This window comes from Trichechus manatus, unplaced genomic scaffold (assembly GCF_000243295.1).
Source record: "Trichechus manatus latirostris isolate Lorelei unplaced genomic scaffold, TriManLat1.0 scaffold00008, whole genome shotgun sequence".
Lineage (NCBI taxonomy): Eukaryota > Metazoa > Chordata > Mammalia > Sirenia > Trichechidae > Trichechus > Trichechus manatus.
Window position 1 is genome coordinate 3,810,065 of NW_004443944.1, and position 14,515 is coordinate 3,824,579.

The 14,515-nt window shown below is 42.6% G+C and overlaps 1 pseudogene; it reads right to left on the reverse strand.

Moving 5' to 3' along the window:
* Window positions 1–7,025: 7,025 nt before the first annotated feature.
* On the reverse strand, window positions 7,026–8,849 carry LOC111822633 (oxysterol-binding protein-related protein 9 pseudogene; annotated as a pseudogene).
* Between the last annotated feature and the right edge of the window lie 5,666 nt (window positions 8,850–14,515).

Below are 14,515 nucleotides of genomic sequence, written 5' to 3' on the forward strand. Positions count from 1 at the left end.
GCAGCCGAGCACTTAACCACTGTGCCACCAGAGCTCCCTCAATTAAAAAAAACTTTTTTTAAGAATATTCTTGAAAAACTGATAAGCCTCTTCAAAAATGTCCCTCTTCCTGATGATTCTGTGAAAGGTAAACATCAAGTAAAGGATATTATATTGTGCTGTCATATGACCTTTTTACAGAAATTAAACCAAAAAATCAGCACTTCATTTATTCTTTATTTTAAAATCAGTTCATAGTTGCAATTATTATCTAGATATTGTTAAAAATAAGATAAATGTCATCTTCATAATTTTTGTTTCTTTCTTTTAAGATGAAGTTTTGGTCAATTTTTTTCCACCATTTAATAATAAAAATCAGATACCCATTTTATAAGTGAATCCGCTTATAAGGCCTTTTGACAAGGTCAAGTATCCAAGGAAAATAGGGCCTTTGGGGATGAGAGTTCAAAATTTCCACCAAAGTTTAATTCAAATTTCTTTTTCTTAAAATATATTTCAAGTCTTCCACCAAAAAAACCTGTATAGCAAAAAGTAACCTGCAGTCCCAAGAACAACTGCCTCCTTTGCCATGAGACCCAAAGAACTGGATGGTGCCCAGCTACCATTAATGAATATTTTGATCAAAGATTCTATGGAAGAATCTTGATCAAAAGGGGGTAAATGCAGAACAGAATTTCAAATTCTCATGGACTCCAGACTTTCTGGAGCTATGGAGGGTGGATGAACCCCTGAAACCATTGCCCTGAGATAATCTTTAAACCCTAAACTACAACTATATATTGAAGTCTTCTTAAAATCAAACACTAATTTAGTTTAACTAGTAAATAATGTCTCCTTGAGCATTGTGCTCCTTTAAGAACTATCTGTATGGGATCAAATTGACAACAGCAACGTGAAAAATTAGACAGGAACCTTAGAGGGCAGTGAATTTACGTTAATGGGGGAGGAACAACTCAGAAAAGGAAGTGAGAATGGTTGCACAACTCAAAGAATGTAGTCAATGTCACCAAATTGTACATGGAGAAACTGTGGAATTGGTATAAGTTCTGCTGTGTATATTCTCAACAACAACAACAAATAAAATAAATTATAAAAAAGGCAACATGCATGTTTAAATGCCATCTGTACCAAATCATAACACAGGTTAAGCTGTGCTTGTGCAGACCTTAGAATAAAGCTCCCCCTACAATGTCTGTGCACCATTTAATCTCCTGGGAAATGTCTCCCTCGTTAGTAAGGCGCACCTCTGCAGTGAGCATCCTAAAGCTTCAGGGATTTTGCATCCCACTCACACAGTCACGCAAGCACACATTCCACTCACATATAATCACGCAAGCACGCATACATGCGACGTTCTCAACCACAGGTCAGGCAAGATCGGAAGCTTCTGTGTCACACACTCGCTGGCGTCCTAAGTGAATTGTGCATACATGCTTGGCACACTGTACACGCACACTGCAGGTCTGAAAACAGCATGCTTAGAACTTCCATGCTAGCTGCGCCAGGTGAGTGCTTATGTCCTTTAAATCCTCAAGACAATCCCACGAGGTTGATGGTGCTGTTATCCCATTTTACAGAGGGAGAAGCTGAGGTGAGGAGGGGTGGGGGACTGGCCCCAGGGCACAGCACTAGTAAGTGGGGAAACTGAGAAATAGAGGCATTAACGTCCAGGGTCTAGGCTCCTAGTCACTGCTCTGTACCACCATTGAGGAGCCCTGGTGGCACAGTGGTTAAGTACTCACCTGCTATGAAAGTTTGGCAGTTCAAACCACCCAGTGGCTTGGCAGGAGAAAGATTTGGCAGCCTGCTTCCATAAAGACTACAGGCTACGAAGCCCTATGGGGCAGTTCTCCCCTGTCCTATAGGGTCGCTATGAGTCAGAATCAACACTACGTCCCATGATAACAACAGCAATGCCACCTTTAAGTGATACCCCACAGTGAGGTTAAACCATGCTACAGAGATGTTAGCACTGGTGGTTTTAGGACACTGCTTGTCTGACCTTCATCTTTAGGGCGAGAAATGGGGCTGTTACTAGATTTTGCTGTCAGGGAGGCTTCACAGGTGTGGGACCTTTGTGGTCGTAAGCCCCATACTCAGAAGGGTTTGCACTTGGTTTAATGCTCTGCTGCCACCGTTTTGATATTTTTAATAATTTTTGAACACAGGGTCCCGTGTTTTCATTTCAAGCTGTATCCTGTCGTAACTGTTAGTAATTCACGTTTGAAAACAAAACTTCCTACTGATCCTCTCTGAATATCGTCAGTTAGCTTAGCTGAAGAAATACGAAGCTGAGGTACTGAAAACATTTCTAATTTGTACCTGGATACCTGTGTGAACCAGGATATTGTTAATATTCTGCAACCAAAACAAAGCACGAAACTAAACTTGATGTTGAGGGTGTCATAGGATGCAAATGTCTTCTGCCAGTCTGCAGTGGGCTGGAGCTGCTGCTCTGCCTCCTCCATGGCCATGACCCTGGTTTCCATTGAATGGTCTGGCCCTTCCCACTCTCAGCCCAGGTCTTCCTTCAGCTCAACCCCCAGCAACTGGGATAGAGCTCTTCTGAGCCAATCAGATCATCTCATCCCAGGGCCTGGCAATTGGCTCAGGGCTGGGCACATGACCCATCTCAGCCAGTCAGAGTTCTAGGTCACAACATGGACATGATTCTGCTTTGTCTATTGTGCTTGAGGCTGTGAGAACTGGTGCAGCTACAGCCATCTTGCCACTAGGAGGGAAGGGCAGTTCTGAGGATGGAGCCAACTAGAGCAGGTAGCACTGTTAATTCAGGGCAGGTTGTTGAGCTATCAAAATACCTCAGTACTGATTGGCAAAGGGCCACCGCCCTGAGTGCCCCCTGCCCCAGGTTTTCCTCACTACCTGGTCGCCCTGGCCCCTCCCCTGTGACCAGTGAGTCCCCCCATGCTTATGCAGCTTGGTTTGGGACTCCTGCCACTCAAAACCAAAGGATTTTACTGATACAACCCCTGGTTTCCAAGTGCATGTTCTTCACAATTGCTTCCTTGGGGAAATGGCTGATTCCAGGTTGCAGGTCAGGGAATGTGTAAGATGAGCCTGGTCCACCTTCCATAAACAGACAAAGATTACAGGAGTTATGTCACAGGACCCGACGGGCCAAAGATGGGGTGATCTGAGCTTCAGAAAGGATAATTCAGGTGATTCAAGGACATCAAATACGTCTAAATCCATGAGTTCATATGATACCACCTCCCCCCATCTCAAAACAGAAAGAAGGAAGGAAGAAAGGAAGGGAGGGAGGGAGGGACGGAGGAAAGAAGACTTACTGGCAATGTTTGGAGAATGCTGGGAAACTGACTTATTGTTTTGAAAACTAGTAAATAAAAGGGAAAAATTAAGCTTTTATCCTGACTCTAATCCAGTACAAATTATACCACGGTGTAGCCAAGGAATTGAATAGGAGAAGTTCCTCTGCGAGAAATATTCCAGCTAACAAATGAAGAAAGAACGACAGAATTAGCACATCATAATGTTGCCATTTTAATTGAATTAAAGAGCCTGGGTAGAGATCATCAATAGATGCTAACATCACACACACACACAGACACACGCACACAAGAACAGGGAAAGGAAGGGAAATAAAAGAAAAAAGAAGAAAAGAAGAAGAAATGAAAGAAAAGAACCAGTGGAAATAAACAACTCTAAACCAGTTGACCCAGAGTAACTCCTAATCACGGTGACCTCGTATGTGTCAGAGTAGAAACGTGTCCATTGAGTTTTCAGAGACTGATTTTTTTTTTTGAAGACCACAGGGCTTTTATTCCAAAGCACTTCTGTGGGGATTGGAACCTCCAGCTTTTCAGTTAGAAGCCAAGCACCTTAACCTTACGCAGCAAATAACACTACTTATTAAATATCCTTCCCCAAAAATTCTAACCTGAACCTAATCGAGCCTCTAGATCTGCTGATCTACAGAATGCACAGAGAACAGAGAAATTCCTCGCTGTGGGTTGAATACCTCGTTGTGTGTCTCCCTAACAGATATGTGGAGCCCTGCTGGCACAGTGGCTAAGCGTTTGGCTTCTGACCAAAAGGTCGGCAGTTCAGATGCACTAGCTGTTCCTTGGAAACCCTATGTGGCAGTTCTACTCTATCCTATAGGCTTGCTATGAGTTGGAATCGACTCGACGGCAATGGGGTTTTTTTGGTAACAGATATGTGGAAGTCCTAACCTCATATCTGTGAATGTGGCATTCTTTGGAAATAGAATTTTTCTCTTGTTATGTTAATGAGGTCATACCAGAGTAGTACTATTTACCTCAAGTCAATTCCAATGTACAGCTACCCTACAGGACAGAGTAGAACTGCCCCACAGGGTTTCCAAGGAGCAGCTGGTAGATTTAAACTGCCAACCTTTTGGTTTGCAGCCCAGACCAGGAGTAGAGTGGATGTTAAATTTGATGATTTCTGAGTGGCATCTTATAAAAAGGGTAAAGAGACACAGACAGATACACCGAGAAGGAAGAGAGCATGGCAGGACTGTTTACAAGCTAAGGATCTCCAAGGAATGCCCAGGGCCACTGACAAGGAGGGACCCTCCCCTAGAGCCAATGCCCTGATTTGGACTTCTCCAAAACTGTGAGATAATAAATCTGTTCTTTAGAGACGCCCACTTACGGTGTTTTTGTCACAGCAGCCCCAGGAGGCGGTTATGGATTAAATTGTGTCCCTCAAAGATGTTGTGGTTATTACGTGCCATCGAGTCAGTTCCAACTCATAGCGATCCCATGTACAACAGAATGAAACACTGCCCTGTCCTGCGCCATGCTCACAGTCATTGTTATGCTTGAGCCCACTGTTGCAGCTACTGTGCCAATCCATCTCGTTGAAGGTCTTTCTCCTTTTCGCTGATCCTCTACTTTACCAAGCATAACGTCCTTCTCCAGGGACTGATCCCTCCTGACAACATGTCCAAAGTATGTAAGACACAGTCTTGCCATCCTGGCTTCTAAGGAGCATTCTGGTAGTACTTCTTCCAAGACAGATTTGTTCGTTCTTTTGGCAGTCCATAGTATATTCAATATTCTTCGCCCTTGATAAGCCCTCAAAATACATGTGGTAAATTCTAACTCCTTCACCTGTGTTAAGGAGCCCTGGTGGTGCAACGTAAAGTGCTCAGCTGTTAACTGAAAGGTTGGTGGTTAGAACCCACCAGCTGCTCCTCCAGAGAAAAGACCTGACAATTTGCTCCTGTAAAGATTACGGCCTAGTAAACCCTATGGGCCGTTCACCTCTGCTATATAGGGTTGCTATGAGTTGGAATCGGCTCCGCTGCACACAACAACAGACATACGTGTGGTTGTAAACTTATTTGGGAATAGGTTTTCTTTCTTATGTTAATGAGGCAGTATTAGTGCAGGGTGTGTCTTGAGTTAATCGCTTTTGAGATATAAAAGGAGCAGATTAAGCAAGGAAGAAAACAAGCAGAGATGGGGGAAGACAGATGCCGCACCACACGAAGATCACCAAGGAGCCAAGGAACAAGGACCTTCACTAGAGCCAACGGAGAGAGAGAGAGCCTTCCCCTAGAGCTGGTGCCCTGAATGCAAACTTCCAGCCTCCTGAACTGTGAGAAAATAAATTTGTTAAAGCCGCCCACTTGTGGTTTTTTTGTTACAGCAGCACTAGATAACTAAGACAGAGACTAACACATGTTAAACACCACCACAAGGATTCGGTCATCAAAACCCAGGCTGTGTCAAACGCTACGGACAAATAAACAAGGACGTTATAAGAAATGAGGGCAAAAGTATACATTAAAAAGTGGTAAGAGTTATACTGGGTAGGAGCCCTGGTGGTGCAGTGGTTAAGAGCTCGGCTGCTAACCAGAAAGATAAGCAGTTTGAATCCACCAGCTGCTCCTTGGAAACCCTATAGGACAGTTCTGCTCTGTTTGGGGCCCTGGTGACACAATGGTTAAGAGCTACAGTGTGCTATGGCTACTAACCAAAAGGTCAGCAGTTCGAATCCACCAGCCACTCCTTGGAAACCATATGCAGCAGTTCTACTCTGTCCTATAGGGTCGCTATGAGTCAGAATCGACACGATGGCAATGGGTGGGTAAGAGTCATATCAACTAATTGCAATGTATAGACTTTACCTGGATTCTGATTTGAACCAACTGAATTTATAAGACATATTTATAAGGTGATATTGGGGAATTTGAACAATAATTGGATACTGGATAACATTAAGGAATTATTAACTTTTAAGACTTGATAATAGTACTGTGATTGCATTTAAAAACCGGAATCTTTATCTTTTAGAAACACATAGAGAAATTTAATTTAAAATATTAGTGGGTGAAGTGGGTGGGGTTCTAGATAAACAAAATTGATCAAGGGAGAGTCATTGTTGAAGCTGGGTAATGGGTACCTGAAACTGGTTATTTTTTTAATTTTATAGAAGATATTTTTAAAATTTTGTCCATTGAGGTAATTGATATACTTTATTTTTTTTGTTGTTGGAAAAATTACTTTATGAAGCCTTAAGAAGCAATGAGTATAATTAAACTGTGGCCCAGGGTTAGATACAATTTAATAACAGTTTAATTCCAAAATAAAAGTTATTGGAGGTGGGACCATGAAATTTCCTAAACACTTGATTTTAATACATTGCGCTAATATTCTAAACAACTTAAAGGAATCAGTATTTACAGTAGATGGTAGTATTTATGCAAAATATGGCATCAAGTATATTTTGTATGTATATATATATATATGTATATATATAGAACCCAAGATTATATGAACTAGGAAATGTCCTATATCTCCACAGCAGTACTAGAGTGCACAGTATGAGACTGGGGTTTATAAATGCTTTTCAAAGCATGGGGTTTGTTGAAGGATTAGACATCTTGTTTTCAAAGCCTGAAGTTTTTCTCAGGACTGACGTCAAAATCGCAACTGCCACAGAAGAGGAAAAAAAGGGAAGCTTTTCTTGCTTTAATTGTTCATCTGCATCAGAAAGTCCCGTATCCCTGAGATAAGAACCACTGCAATAAGAAGGGAGTGAACAGATTCTCCCAAAGAAGATAGTTTGTTGCTTAATTATGCCTCCTGCCCTGGTCATCAGCTATAAACTTTACACTTCCCAACCTCATGCTCGGCAGCCCAGGACATTTCAGTAATGGTTCATCGGAAACCCAACATTCTCCATCTTCATGAAATAACCTTGTCTCCTACTAAATTTCCTTCTCCTTCCTTTCTCAGGCTTCTGCTCTTTGTCTTTCTTCAAGTCTGTGCTTTGCTTCAGTTGCTGCATCGATGTCTCTGATTTTTAAGATGAAAGTAACATCCTTCCAAAGGCAGTGAGATTCATACTCATTCTGATCTTCCAACTTCATCACTTTCTTCTTGATTATAGGCAACTTCTTGGTATCTATAAAGACTGTATTTTGCCCTGTCGCATATTTTGCATACATTACACCATTCCATTCCCTTTCAACTGAGCAAAAAGACTTCTTGTCATTTGGAGAAAAAAAAAATCTCAGGGTAATTCTGTGCTTCTTGCCCCCATAGAATGGTTTCGTGTGGAAGACGATATTTGCACTATAGCCCTTTTTGGAACAATTAATATTGCATTCTCCTCCTAGCTCCACCCAGGGCACTGTGAGGATAGAACTTCCATAACCATTGCGGAATGTGAGAATGTAATATTCATCATAGTCTAAACACGAGATACAGCCTTGCCCTATATTGTGTACCCCAATTGACATCCCAAGGAATTTTGACTTGGTCCATATATGAGCATTGAATTGTATCTTCTTGTTAAAACACTCAGCATAAAAAGCTGAAATGGGTGGATGATGGGAAACTTGTTCAGCCACAAATGTTACAGTTTTTGGAAACCCCAGGAACTGGTCCTTCTGAAACTAGCTCTGCATTCTCTTCAGGATCATTTGGTAATGTCCAGCGACACTGAAAGTTCTCACCCAAAATGGGGTTGTATAGCTTTTTGGCAACTGATCCTTTCCGTCCTGCATGAAAGGCTGAGAGGTACCACTTTACATCCTGAACCATTCGATCCCTGGGATCCTTCTGGTCACTAATTCTCACAAATAGTTCCAGATGTGCAAAAAGTCTGCATACATTTCGAAAAGAGATCTTCTTTCAAGAATAAATGTTGGAAGAACTACCTTGGTAAGATCCATTCCAAGCCTAACCTGGGACAAGAGATGCATGATCACGCTCTTGTGCTCTTCCACTGACCCTGCCTCCCCTTCATCATCTCTATCATCATGGGAATCAAAAAGGTCAGCATCACTTGTTCCATTGGACCTGGAAGAATTAAGTGATTCTGTGGTGTCTGGGCGCTTTAGACTATTTCCTGAGCTGCTGTGTGTCAAGACTGAGGCAGATCCAGAGGAATCTATTAAGCGCTTTGGGGATGAGCCACTTTGATGGAATTCATCAGCGTCATAGAATTCATCCTCACTGCTAGAATAAGAGAACTCTGGGACTGTATCTGGTGACAAGTTGACATGGCTTGGAGAAGTTAGACTGCTACTAGGTGGTGAGTGCCCACTGCCTGTACTATTTGGTGTTGGAGTCTGATGTCCCAGGGTAGCTAATACAGGTCCAACTGGTAGGGAGGATGGACGCTGCTCTGACTTACACAACTGAGCAGGCTCTGGAGGTAAGACAGTCTGAGAAGGCATTGTGCTGATCACAGGTTCCAAGGGGCTAGGTTGATAATAGTTCATCTGCAGGATTAATACTACTTTTAGCAATCTGCAGCAGCACAATGCAGTGTTTAATTGATTCTACCATGTTACTGGTTGTCTCTTTGAGAGTTCCAATTTTCTTTCCCTGATCATCTCGCTGCAGTTTTGAAGCTTGTCATCAAAAAGCTTTAATTGTTCTATCAAGATTTGTAGACAAGCATCAGCTTCTGTAAGTTTCTTATCAAAGTCCTGGACACTAGGAACAAATCCTGAATCCAAACCTTGAAGCTGGAGAGTATGTTGAAGAATTGTTTCTTCTAAGGCATGGATCCACTTCTCTCACTCCTCAGCATCACGAGCCTAGAAATGGAAGGTTTTCTGATCAACAGTTATTGTGAAAGTGCTATCGTCCTCACCATCTATACCAATCACAGCTCCTCCGAGTCTAACACATCCTCTGCGTGAGCCTCTCAGCATTTTGTCCTTGGACCTGTAGTAGGAGTGCAGCCCTGCGTTGTAGTCCAGCACGAACCAACGATACTGCCAGCCCCTCATCACGTTAGTCCATTTGCTCAGTGGCCCTTTCGCGATAGATGCCATCTTGGGAGCTGCCAATGACAACAAATGATATACTTATTTTTAAGTATATATTGTATTTTTAAACTGATGTATTCTAATAAAATACCATTTTGTTTCATATATTAAAGTTCCATAAAATATTTAATTATTGTACAGGGGATCTTTTATACCCTTTCCCATTCTGGTCCCCCAGCCAAAACTGAAAAAGCAGAAAGTACAGATTTGCTGCATCCACCTGCTACAGTTAACCAGGGCATGTGACATTGTAACACTTATACAAACAGGACTAGGGTGGCATCAATCTAGACAAGGTGCTATCAGCCATATCTCACTACTAAGCTGGTCTCAAATATGGCTGGCCCAAAGAGACGTGTTCCAAGTAAGATACACACTGTCATGGATTGAATTGTGTCTCCCAAAAATATGTGTCAACTTGGCTAGGCCATGATTCCCAGTATTGTGTGGTTGTCCTCCATTTTGTGATCTGATGTAATTATCCTGTGTGTTGTAAATCCTAACCTCTGTGATGTTAATGAGGCAGAATTAGAGGCAGTTAGGTTAATGAGGAAGGACTTAATCTATAGGAATAGGTTGTATCTTGAGTCAACCTCTTGAGATATAAAAGACAAAAGGGAGCAGAGAGGAGACGGGACCTCAGTACCATCAACCAAGAAGATCCAGGAGTTAAGCGTATCCTTTGGACTCAAGATCCCTGTGCTGAGAAGCTCCTAGACCAGGGGAAGATTGATGACAAGGCCCTCCCCCTTGAGCTCACAAGGAGAGAAAGCCTTCCCCTGGCGCTGGCTCCCTGAATTCAGATTTCTAGCCTCCTAAATTATGAGAGAATAAATTTCTTTTTGTTAAAACCATCCACTTGTGGTTATTTCTGTTATAGCAGCACTAGATAACTAAGACACCCATGTGGATTTTGAAGATTTAGTACAAAAAAAAAGGTAAAATATCTCATCAGGAATTTTTATATTGATTAATGTTGAAATGATTATATTTTGGATATATTGGGATACAGAGACGATATTAATCAAATTAATTTCATCTCTTTCTTTTTATATTTTAATGTGACTATTTGTTGTTGTTGGGTGACTTAGAGTTGATTCCAACTCATAGTGACCCCATGTGACAAAGTAGAACTCCCCCATAGGATTTTCTAGGCTATAATATTTATGGCAGCAGGTCGCTGGGTCTTTCTCCCAGAGAGTCACTGGGTGGGTTTGAACGACCAACCTTTTGATTAGTAGCAGAGGTCTTTAACCACTTCTCCAGCAGAGCTCCATGATGTGGCCACTAGAACAGTTTAAATCATTCACGAGTCTCACGTAATTTTTCTGTTAGGTGGTACTCATCTAAATAAACAACAAATAAAGCAAATATTTAAATTTTCAGGGTAACCATGTGATTTATTATCGAAACCGGGATATTCTTGGCAGTGTAAGTGGGTGCTATTAATATTTACACTAGTACAACAAGCATAAACAGGGACATCTGGAAGATTCACCGTAAGTTTGATTATTTAAAATGCTAACAGAAATAAGACATTACTCTTACAATTTTAGCAGCCTTTTAAGAAGCGCTTGCCCAGTTAAAGGGGAGCTTTTCTGTCTGCTGGGTCTTGATGGACTAGGTGTGAGGTCTCTGCCTATGGGAAGGGGCGGAGAGTTTGGAGTTCTAGGGAAATCCTTCAAGGAGGAGCAAGAAATATGAGTAATCAGAGGAAGTCCTGATGGAGGTTGGGAGGATATTTGAAGAACTGTGCTATCTATTACTGCATTGGAGTTGTTTTATTTCCTACCTTGTTCAATGGAAGACTTTTTTCCATTTTCACACCCTCATCTCTTGTTAAAAAAAAAAAGAAGTTTGCAATATTCATGTCCAGTGAGTGTATATAGGAGGAATTTATGAAACTAGCTAAGAAGTTGATTTTTCCCATCTGGATCAACATGCTACAAAACAGACCCCAGACTCCAGGGTGGTGCCCCCCACTATGCAGAGGCAGCCAGGAGAATGGCCCACCCACTTCCCACTGTCCACCCACTCCAGGCCAGGAGAAACCCGAGTGAGGATTGTTCCTTTTGCAGAGGATGGGATGGGGACTGGTGCTGGTCTTCCATGTATCTCAGAGGACAAGGAGACCCCAGCCGACATCTGGAATATAATAGTAGAAGTCTAGTAATAATGACAATATGATACTTTGAGAATTATTCAGTAGTTTCCAACAATAGTTCTTCCTTCAGAAGTACTTAAGAGTGGCATTTACTCAGCTCTGAGAGAATATTCCATATTAAGGCAAAGCAAAAAGAAAGCAATAACGCCAAAAAGAGGCCAAAAATGAAAACGCGAGCTTCGCCCTTCAGAGACAGTGTCACTTCTCTGCTGGTTGGGAACCAGCAAAGACCGAGGACTCCGCAGATGGCAAGCTAGGGCCTCACATGTTTTATCTCCCTCATTACAACATCGCTGTGTGTTGCTGAAAACGGCCAATTCTATAGCAAAGAATCCTTCCTGAGGGAAACATTGGGGCTAAATTGCTGTTGAAAATGCTTTGTAAACAGCCCCAGGTTCCCGCCGGATTCCTTAGACCTCCACCCCAGGTGTGACCCGAGCTGCTTCTCACCAAACCCATGTAAAGAGCATTTTTACTTAGTCTCGTGCAAATTCATACTGCTTCGTTTAAACGTTATGTCCCTGAGGATTAAATCCGTTACATCTCTCATATCAAGTCACCCGACAATCCACTGTTGGAAACCACCTAGCCGTCAACCTCAGCAACAGCAACGTTTGTGGGACCACGAGTTACATTTCAGGCTGTGCTACACAACCTACAAGCAGGTTTTTATTCTGTGTTCATAATAACACTATCAAGCAGGTATTTTTTATTAGACCCATTTTACAGAGAGGAATAGAGGCACAGAGGCTAGATAAAGATCTCACCAAAAACGGAAGAGCAGGAGACAAAAAGCCAGCTCTACTGACTCCAGATTGCATGCTCACAGCTTGACTACTAGCCGAAAGGTTGGCAGTTCGAACCCACCCAGAGGTGCTTCGGAAGAAAGGCCTGGCAATCTGCTTCTGGAAGGTCACAGCCTTGAAAACCCTACGGGGCTGTTCTACTGTGCCACACATGCATCACCATGAATTGGAATAGATTCAACGGCAGCTGACAACTGCAATACACACTATACCACTTTCCAACACGCATCCCGTATGTGAATTACCTATTCATCCATTTGGAGTAGTCATTCATTTATTCATTTACCTAAACTAGATTAGTTGCCTCCAGGTGCAAGGGATACAAAGAAAAATAAAATCAGGCTCTTTATTTCAAGAAGCTCATGGTCTATCCAAAAAGCATTCTGAAATGTAAAATAAACCCTCATTTATTTGTGTGCTGAATTCGAAAAACTGTTTGTCCTGAGATTACCCACATTGGGTTTTTGTGGTTTTTTGTTTGTTTTCTCCAGGCTTGGGGGCAGAAAGACCTGCAATCAAAGACTGCAATGTTTTCCATAGTTCCATTTTTCATATTATATTTTGGACTTCGTGCCCACTTTTCTTCAAAGTCTTGCATTTCCGTCTGATTACTGCAGATTTGCAAACCCCAAACAAATGGGAAAGTAAAAACTCAGTTGAACCAGTTACTTGATACCGTTATGGTTTGCTGATTTCTAACTTAGTGTTAGCCAGTTTGTGTTAACCCTGGTGGTGCAATGGTTTAAGTGCTCGGCCACTAACCGAAAGGTTGGCAGTTAGAACCCACCGGCTTCTCCATGGGAGAGAGATGTGGCAGCCTACTTCCATAAAGATTATAGCCTTGGAAACCCTATGGGGCAGTTCTACCCAGTCCTAGAGGGTTGCTATGAGTCAGAACCGACTGGACGGCAATGGGTTTGGTATTTTTAGCCATTACAAAGCAGCAGGCCAGCCTGAAATGGGTTTTATTTAGTCTGTGTGGTATTTTATTTTTAATTGAATTTATGTTTTACAATTAGGAGGATTTACATAAAAATCCAGATTTCTGGTTTCTTTTGAAAATTGGAAGCTCTGGTAACAAAACACTGAGCCCATATTCCCACATGGCAACAGGGGCTAGTTGGAAGAGTGGTCATCCTCTTTAGTAGGGCACGCCCACTGCGGTTCTCCACAGTCCCCACCATTCCTTACTGTCTCCCTGTCTTTGAGACTGTGTGTGCCAGCTGTCATCAAGCACCTCACCTACACTGTTATTTTCTTATGGTCTGAGTATGTGTGTATCCATGTGCATCTCCGTGGCACAACAGTTAAGCCCTCAGCTGCTAACTGAAAGGTTGGCAGATCCAACCCGCCAGCCGTTCTGCGGGAGGAATATGTGGCAATCGGCTTCCGTAAAGATTATAGCCTTGGAAAGCCTATAGGGCAGTTCCACTGTCCTATAGGTAGCTGTGAGTCAGAATTGACTCTGTGGCAGTGGGTTATTATGGGATGCCTTTATCCAAAGACAGAAAATAAACTGAAAGGACTTCACAATTCTTATTATACTCAGCCTGCCTCGCTCATTGCCTACAAGGGCTACATGTCTTTCATCATCTGGCAGGACGGCCTGATGCCTGAGGCCCTGGTGGAGGCAAACTGCATTCCAAATCGGACCAGCAGAAGCAGGTGCAAACTCAAGTCCTTCTACCAGGCATAAAAACATGTAACTGGAAAACCCCACATATCCCGTATGTATCAGTTAGTTATCACTGGGTAACAAACCTCCCCCAAACTCTGTTGTTTAAAATGGTAATCATGTATTTGGCCCATGATTCTATGGGGCAGAAGTGTGGGCTGGACTCAGCCAGGCAGCCTTCTGCTGAGCTCACCTGGGCTCCCTCCTGCCTCTGTGGTCAGTTGGCAGTCAGCGGCCTCACTCCCGTGCCTGGAGGCAGGCTGGCTGTCCCTTGGGGAATGAAGAGGTTCTATCAATGAGCCAAAGCTGGCCTCTGGGTATTGGCCCAGGGTATTTATTTCTTAATAACAAGCTGGGTCCCATTAGCCCAAAAAGCATGCCAGTGCCAAACTCAAATTTTGACATATCTAATTTCTTTAAAAATAGCCCAGGGGACTCCGGCAAGATGGCGGTCTAGGCAGAAGCACCACGCCGTCCCTCCACAACAAAGATCCAAAAAACTAAGCCAAACAGAGAATCAACAATCCTGAAACCCTAGAACATCAAATGAAGAGATAAAGAACTCAGCC